Genomic DNA, 7,800 nt, shown 5'->3' on the forward strand with positions numbered 1-7,800 from the left:
CACATTGTTGTTGAGTGAAATTTTGTGACTCATTTCTTGATTGCTGAAAGTTTGTTCGTTGGGTTTGTTGGTTACTACTATTGCCGGTTTCCCTCCAACCAAGGTTTGGGTGGTTTCGCCATCCTTGGTTGTAAGTTCCCGTTGGAGGACCCGACGGCCTAGGTCTATTATCAATGTAGTTTACCATTTCTTGTTGATCGTCCGTTTCTTTCATGCAACTCCAATTTTCATGTGACCCACCACACCCTTCACAAGCCATAACCGAGACTGTTTTTGTCATTTCTAATTTTTTTATTTTTGAAGAAAGGGCCTCGATTTGGGCTTGTAAAGAGGTGCTTTCGTCGACCTTATGGGCGCCCGGGGCGATAGACTTATTTCCCCGGGGAGTGTGCCATTGAAAATTGGTTTGAGCAATTTCCTCAATCTGATTATATATTTCGTGTGGGCGTCGATTACCTAAAAGTCCCCCGGAGCTAGAATCAAGTGTCTGCCTAGTGTGTGGCAACAATCCATTGTAGAAAGTGGATACTTGTTGCCATATCGCGAGGCCATGATGGGGACACTTGCGTAATAGCTCCTTGAACCTTTCCCATGTTTCATATAAGGATTCCCCGTCCTCTTGTGAGTATGTGTTAATTTCAGCCATTAATTTAGCAGTTTTAGAAGGAGGGAAATACTTATATAGAAACTTTTGGGCTAGTTCATCCCAGGTGTTTACCGATCCAGCTGGGAGGGTGTTGAGCCAAGCTTTCGCTCGGTCTTTTAGTGAGAACGGAAACATACGGAGGCGTATGGCGTCGTTTGATGCTCCATTGATCCGAAAGGTATCACATATTTCTAAGAAATTAGTTATATGTAGATGAGGATCCTCGTCCGCAAGCCCGTGGAAGGTTGCGGAGTTTTGGAGCATTTGTATCAAATGCGGTCGAAGCTCGAAGTTATTGGCTTCGACATTCGGAGCATTGATAGCGGCGCCTAGATTACCTACGGTGGGCCGTAGATAATCCATAAGGGTACGTTGGTCCGCCATTGGGGGTGGATCACCCGAAACCTTCTCTTAGTTTTTGGCTTTTAACCTTTTTCTGAGAAAGCGTTCGGGTTCTTCTAGCGGTTCTTTTATGTCTTTATTGGAACTGGAGCTCATACACTACGTGAGGATGGTGTCGGGTTCCAAGTCCTGCAATAAAAACAAAAAAGAATGTCGGTCAGAAGGTTCACCACGGCCCCGTGTTGAGCGAACACGGCCCCGTGGTCGGAAATACAGTGATTGTTTTCCAGATCCCAGTTACTGGAAGTTGGACACGGCCCCGTGTTGCACCGGCACGGCCCCGTGGTCAGCCTTCTGTAACTTGAAAAACAAAAACTGCCAGTAACTTTGCTGAGCACGGCCCGTGTCCGACCAGGCACGGCCCCGTGCTGAGCTCTGCAGAAGCTAAAAATCTAAGAAAAAATCCTAAAAAATTAAAGAAAAATAAAAATATGATTAGGCCGTTGATTCCTAACTTTCTTAAAATCCTTGTGTCCCCGGCAGCGGCGCCAAAAACTTGATGTGTGTCGGTGTGTATATAATTTTGATGTATATTTAAGCCCTTTTTACACTTTTAGCCAAGTTTTAAATTTATAAAACACGATACTCACTAACACTAAACACACATATGGGCAAGTGCACCCATCGTGGACGTAGTATAGTGTTGGTAAGATACCGAGGTCGTCCAAGGACACAAGAGCTTTTAATACCGGTTTATCCTCAACGTCTAATCAAATCAAAAAGTTAGAAAAATGTTTTAAACTAAGAAAAATAAAAACTAACTAAATGCTGAAAATAAAAATAAAATAAAAACAGATAGACAAGATGAATCACTTGGATCCGACACGTGTATTAGTATAACCTTTGATTATTTTCGCACTTTTGCACTTGTTTAAGAGATTATCTTAGTTATTGTAGTAGGCCCCTCTTTTGAAGGTGACGTTACCCTCAACCCAGTAGTTTGAGTCAGCAAGGATACAATCCTAAAGGGTCGGATTATTGAAAGATAATGAATTAAGTTATTAATGCAAATTGTGGTAGGCCCCGCTTCTGGCGGTGACGTTACCCTCGGCTAAGTAGTCTGAGTCAGCAGGGATACAGTCCTAAATAACCGGGTTATAGTATTAATAGTAGTTAACTTATGAGGGGGTCAAAGAGTTTGGATCCCCGCCATCCAATACCTATGGGTATTGAAGGAGATCCTACTAAATTTGACCCAGGTCCCAAGCAGGACCTCTAAACGCTGAACAAGGGCAAGACCCTTACCAAACCGTTCCCTTAACCCCCGACCAGGTAGCCAACATACCTCCATATAGACCGTGGAGATATGAATGGTGAAAATCTTTTATTTTATATAGACAGTAAAATAACGCCAAGACACCACGGACAAACGATAAGGAAAGATCACCTTCAACATAAGTAACTAGTTATTAAAGTCATTAATACAAAACCAAATAAAAAGTGCAAAAGATTAAAAATAAAAAGTATTATACTAAACACTTGTCTTCACCAAGTGATGTAAGAGACTTAGGCAAACATGGCCTTGATTGTCAAGAACTCTTACGATCAATCTTGGATCCCGAGACGACTCACACACTCTATGATGGACAATGGATGATGGTGGTGGATGATGGTATTATGGTGGTGGTGGGTGGTGGATGAAGTGTGAGAGAGGTGGTGTGCCAAGGGATGAGAGAGAATGAAGCCAAGCTCCTCTATTTATAGGCTGAACAGAAGGCTGGACACGGCCCCGTGTCCGCTGGACACGGCCCCGTGCCCGCCTGACACTCTCTCTCCTCATTAATTGTAATTGCGAATTACAATTAATGCGCCTGCTGTACTTTCACTACGCCCCCGTGCTTGCTGGACACGGCCCCGTGGTGGGCAATGGAAGCTTCTACTGGTTTGTCTTTTCTGCTGCTTCCTGGGCACGCCCCCGTGTTCGCTGGACACGGGGCGTGTTCAGACTCTGTTTCTTCCTTTTTGCTTTGGGAGGTGCCGTTGAGGGTCCGGACAGTCTACTTTTGTTCCTTTTCTTGTATTTATGGTAGAATTAGTGGTCTTTTTGCTTCTTTTATGATTTTGAGCTCATTTCATCCTGAAAATACAAAAGGAAGACAAAACCACTCTTTTTCCAACATTAGTACTTAAAAAGGGTTAGTTTTATGCCTTAATTGATGTGTTTTATATGTTGCATTTTACACACATCAATCTCATAGACAATTGGAAAGTTGTCTAACCCACTTCATGCCATTTCGGCAGAAGAGAATGCCACCCAGGCGTGACACAAACACCAGTATGTTGCCAAGGATAGAAGCCGAGCTGCAAAAACGCAACTCACAGGCAATTGCACGACATGAAGCTCTCCGCTTTTAGCACAGCAATGGCACTACTGGAAATAATCCCCAGCTGACCGCACCTATAAGCAGTTTCTGAACTGCAAGCCTTTGAACTTCGACGAAACAGAAAGCGCCATTGCATTTGTTCGTTGGTCCGAAAAGATTGACTCCATTCTAAGAAAGACTAACTGTTCGCCCCAAACAGAGTGATACCTTTACCTCGAGGTCATTTCTAGACGGCACACTCTCATAGTGGGACCATCAGGTTCATGCCCTTGACACAGATGCTGCTTAGGCACTGAGCTGGGATGAGCTCAAGGAAATGATGGAGGAGAAATGTGGTTCTAAGACTGGAATTCAGAAGCTTGAGATAGAGTCCTGGAAATTGAAAATGGACGAACCAGAGATTCCTGAACATGTCCAGCGATCGCACGACTTGCCTAGGGTCGTCCCCTACTAAGTCATTGATGTTACAGTTGGGTACCTGTAAACCTTACATTCTGGTCTCGACTTGTGGCAATGTAATCGCAGTGATCTATTGTTTATGTTCTATGACATGGGATGTTATGTGGCTGATTTATTTATAACATGACATGTTAAGTGCTGATATTGATGAATACATACGTACATTTCACCTGCTATGACCTAACCTACGTGAAACATCTTTTAGAAGATGCCACCAAGACGCGAAATGCGCATGCCCACCTCAGAGGCGGAACTTCAAGAGATAATTGCTGCAGCTATAGCACAACACGAGGCCCTACGCTCTGAACCTAGCAGAGGTACCTCAGAAAATAACGGTTGTCCCTACTGGCACTTCCTCAACTACAAGCCTCCGAAGTTCGACGGCACTGGAGGTGCCATAGCTTTTGTGAAATGGATTGAAAGTATGGATTCCATCTTTCGAATGAGTGGTTGTACGCCAGAACAACAAGTCCTATACGTTTCTGAGTTGTTTCAAGATGGAGCTCGACTATGGTGGAACCTTCAGGTTCAAATAAAGGGCGAAACCGCAGCATATGCATTATCATGGGATGAACTGAAGGGAATGATGCATAAGAAGTATTGCTCCCAAGCGGAAACCCAGAAGTTGGAAGGGGAATTCCAGAGCCTGATGATGGAAGGTCCAAAAATGTTGGGATACATGCAAAGACTTCATGACTTGGCACGAGTTGTTCCCCACTTAGCGGAACCAGAAATGAGGAAATTGGGACAGTTCATTTGGGAACTGGCACCACAAGTCTTGAGCTTGATGACAGCATCTACGCCACCAACAACTATTGCTGCAAGCAAGATGGGTTTGGCACTCGTTACAGAAGCAATTAGACTAGAAAAAACTTGCAAACCCCGACAAGAAGAAGGAAACTCCAGGGGAGACATCCGAGAAGAACAAAAGAAAGCTCAATGAATTTCAAGGAGGTAATCGGGCAAATAACAAGAACAAGGCCAAAAAGGAAAGGGGGTACAGGGGTAAACTACCTAAGTGCGAAGAATGCCCGCGCCATCATATCGGGGCATGCAAAAATGGAAAGTGTGATAACTGTGGCAGGGTGGGACACTACAAGGAGGAGTGTTACCGCCGAAGAAACGTGGAAATCAAGGTCAAGATGGTAGTGGAAAACACGAAGTAAACAACGACCACAGTAACTATCAGGACGGAAGTGGAGATATGGGGCACCTTGGGAAGGAATGCCCAAGAGAGGTTAACCAAGACCATGAAGGAGCATCCCACATCGGAGCTTGTGAAGCATGCCAGGATCCAGGCATGATCACTGGTACGTTCTCTATTAACCAAAACTTTTGCATCTATTTTGTTTGACACTGGTGCCGACTATAGCTTCGTGTCATTAGAATTTAAGAATATGCTTGGTTTAGCCGCTAGTAAGTTAGATACTCCGTACTCGATTGAATTGGCGAATGGGAAGTTAGTAGAAGCTAATGAGGTGATTCAAGGTTGCGTAATCGAATTGGGAGAGCGTGAGTTCGCTCTAGATCTACTACCAGTCCAGTTGGGAAGCTTCGACGTGGTAGTAGGAATGGATTGGTTATCCAGTAACAAGGCAGAGATAGTTTGTCATGAGAAGGTCGTTCGTATCCTGACCGAAGATGGTGAGACCATTGTTGTTCATGGAGAGAAGCGTGAGACACCGTTAAGGATTATCAGCTGCTTGAAAGCAAGAAAGTGTTTGCAGAAAGGATGTGTTGCTTTCCTGGCACACATTGTGGATAAGAAAGCTGAAGAACCAAAGATCGAAGACATCCCTGTCGTGAGGGAGTACCCAGAAGTCTTCCCAGAAGATTTGCCTGGCTTGCCGCCTCAAAGGCAAGTGGAATTTCGCATTGACTTAGTTCCAGGCGCCGCGCCTGTGGCTAAGGCACCCTACAGACTTGCTCCGTCTGAGATGCAAGAACTGTCGACACAACTTCAAGAGTTGTTAGACAAGGGATTTATCCGACCGAGCTTCTCGCCTTGGGGAGCTCCAGTTTTGTTTGTCAAGAAGAAGGACGGTAGTTTCCGTATGTGCATTGACTACAGAGAGTTGAACAAGCTGACGATCAAGAATAGGTATCCCCTGCCAAGAATCGATGATCTGTTTGACCAACTACAAGGTTCAAGCTTTTATTCAAAGATCGATCTTCGATCTGGATACCATCAGCTACGGATACAGGAGGAGAGTATCCCAAAGACAGCCTTCAGAACTCGATACGGACACTACGAGTTCCTCGTTATGCCGTTTGGGTTGACAAACGCACCTGCAGTGTTCATGGATTTGATGAATCGAGTGTGTAAGCCGTACTTGGATAAGTTCGTGATTGTATTCATCGATGATATTTTGATTTATTCAAAGACGAAGGCTGAGCACGAGCAGCACTTAAGAGCCATTCTGGAGCTGCTAAAGAAGGAACAGTTGTACGCCAAGTTCTCTAAGTGCGAGTTTTGGCTACGAGAAGTGCAATTCCTTGGGCACGTGGTAAACGGAGATGGAATCCACGTGGATCCAACCAAGATCGAGGCGATCAAGGATTGGGAAACGCCAAAGACGCCAACCGAGATTCGGCAATTCTTGGGTTTGGCTGGCTACTACCGCAGATTCATTGAGGATTTTTCAAAGATCGCTCAACCATTGACGCTCCTCACTCAGAAGGACAAGAAGTTTGATTGGGGAATCAAACAGGAAGAAGCGTTCCAGATATTGAAAGATAAGCTTTGCAACGCGCCAATCTTAGCCCTACCAGAAGGTACAGATGATTTTGTGGTATACTGCGACGCATCGCGTCAAGGATTGGGTTGTGTGTTGATGCAACGCCAAAAGGTTATTGCCTACGCGTCACGCCAACTGAAGGTACATGAAAAGAACTATACCACACATGATTTGGAACTAGGCGCAGTAATTATTGCATTAAAGATCTGGAGACACTACCTTTATGGTACGAAGTGCACAATCTTCACAGATCACAAGAGCCTCCAACACATATTCAACCAGAAGGAGTTGAACATGAGGCAAAGACGATGGGTAGAACTGTTGAATGACTACGACTGCGAGATAAAGTATCATCCAGGGAAGGCGAATGTGGTCGCCGATGCCCTAAGTCGAAAGGAGAGAATCAAGCCCATAAGGGTTAGGGCTTTGGAGATGATTATTCAGACCGATCTTTCCTTACGCATTCGTACAGCGCAGAAAGAAGCTCTCAAGGAAAGAAACTTTGAAGAAGAGTATCTCCGTGGGATGGAGAAGTTATTGGTACCAAACAAGGAAGGAACGTTGTGTTTTGAGAAAAGGATTTGGGTTCCTCTGTTTGGTGGTTTAAGGAAGGTTATTTTCGATGAAGCTCACAAGTCGCAGTACTCTATCCATCCTGGAGCGGATAAGATGTACCAGGATCTTAAAGATTATTATTGGTGGCCTAGGATGAAAGGCGATGTGGCTATTTATGTGAGCAAATGTTTAACATGCGCCAAAGTTAAGGCGGAATACCAGAAGCCTTCAGGACTTCTGCAACAGCCAGAGATTCCCAAGTGGAAATGGGAACAAATCTCTATGGATTTTATTACGAAGTTGCCAAGAACGCCAAGAGGCCATGACACTATATGGGTAATAGTGGATCGCTTAACGAAGTCAGCACACTTCCTACCTATCCGAGAGAAGGATAATACGAGCAAATTGGCCGAAATTTACATGAGAGAGATTGTTACACGCCATGGAGTACCTCTCTCAATCATCTCCGATTGAGACGGAAGGTTCGTATCGAGGATATGGCAATCCTTCCAGGAAGCTTTTGGCTCAAAGTTGAATCTGAGCACTGCTTTTCACCCGCAGACCGACGGCCAAAGTGAGCGGACGATACAGACGCTAGAAGACATGCTGAGAGCATGTGTGATGGATTTGGGCGGTAGCTGGGATAAACATTTGCCTCTGGTTGAGTTTTCATACA

The 7,800-nt window shown here is 44.7% G+C and overlaps 1 non-coding gene across 1 annotated transcript; it reads left to right on the top strand.

The window, feature by feature from the left end:
* Window positions 1-545: 545 nt before the first annotated feature.
* Window positions 546-652, top strand: LOC118488576. Its single transcript, XR_004885120.1, has one exon. It is a non-coding gene; the product is annotated as a small nucleolar RNA R71 (small nucleolar RNA).
* Window positions 653-7,800: the final 7,148 nt, after the last annotated feature.

Source organism: Helianthus annuus, chromosome 16, assembly GCF_002127325.2.
Source record: "Helianthus annuus cultivar XRQ/B chromosome 16, HanXRQr2.0-SUNRISE, whole genome shotgun sequence".
NCBI classification, from domain to species: domain Eukaryota; kingdom Viridiplantae; phylum Streptophyta; class Magnoliopsida; order Asterales; family Asteraceae; genus Helianthus; species Helianthus annuus.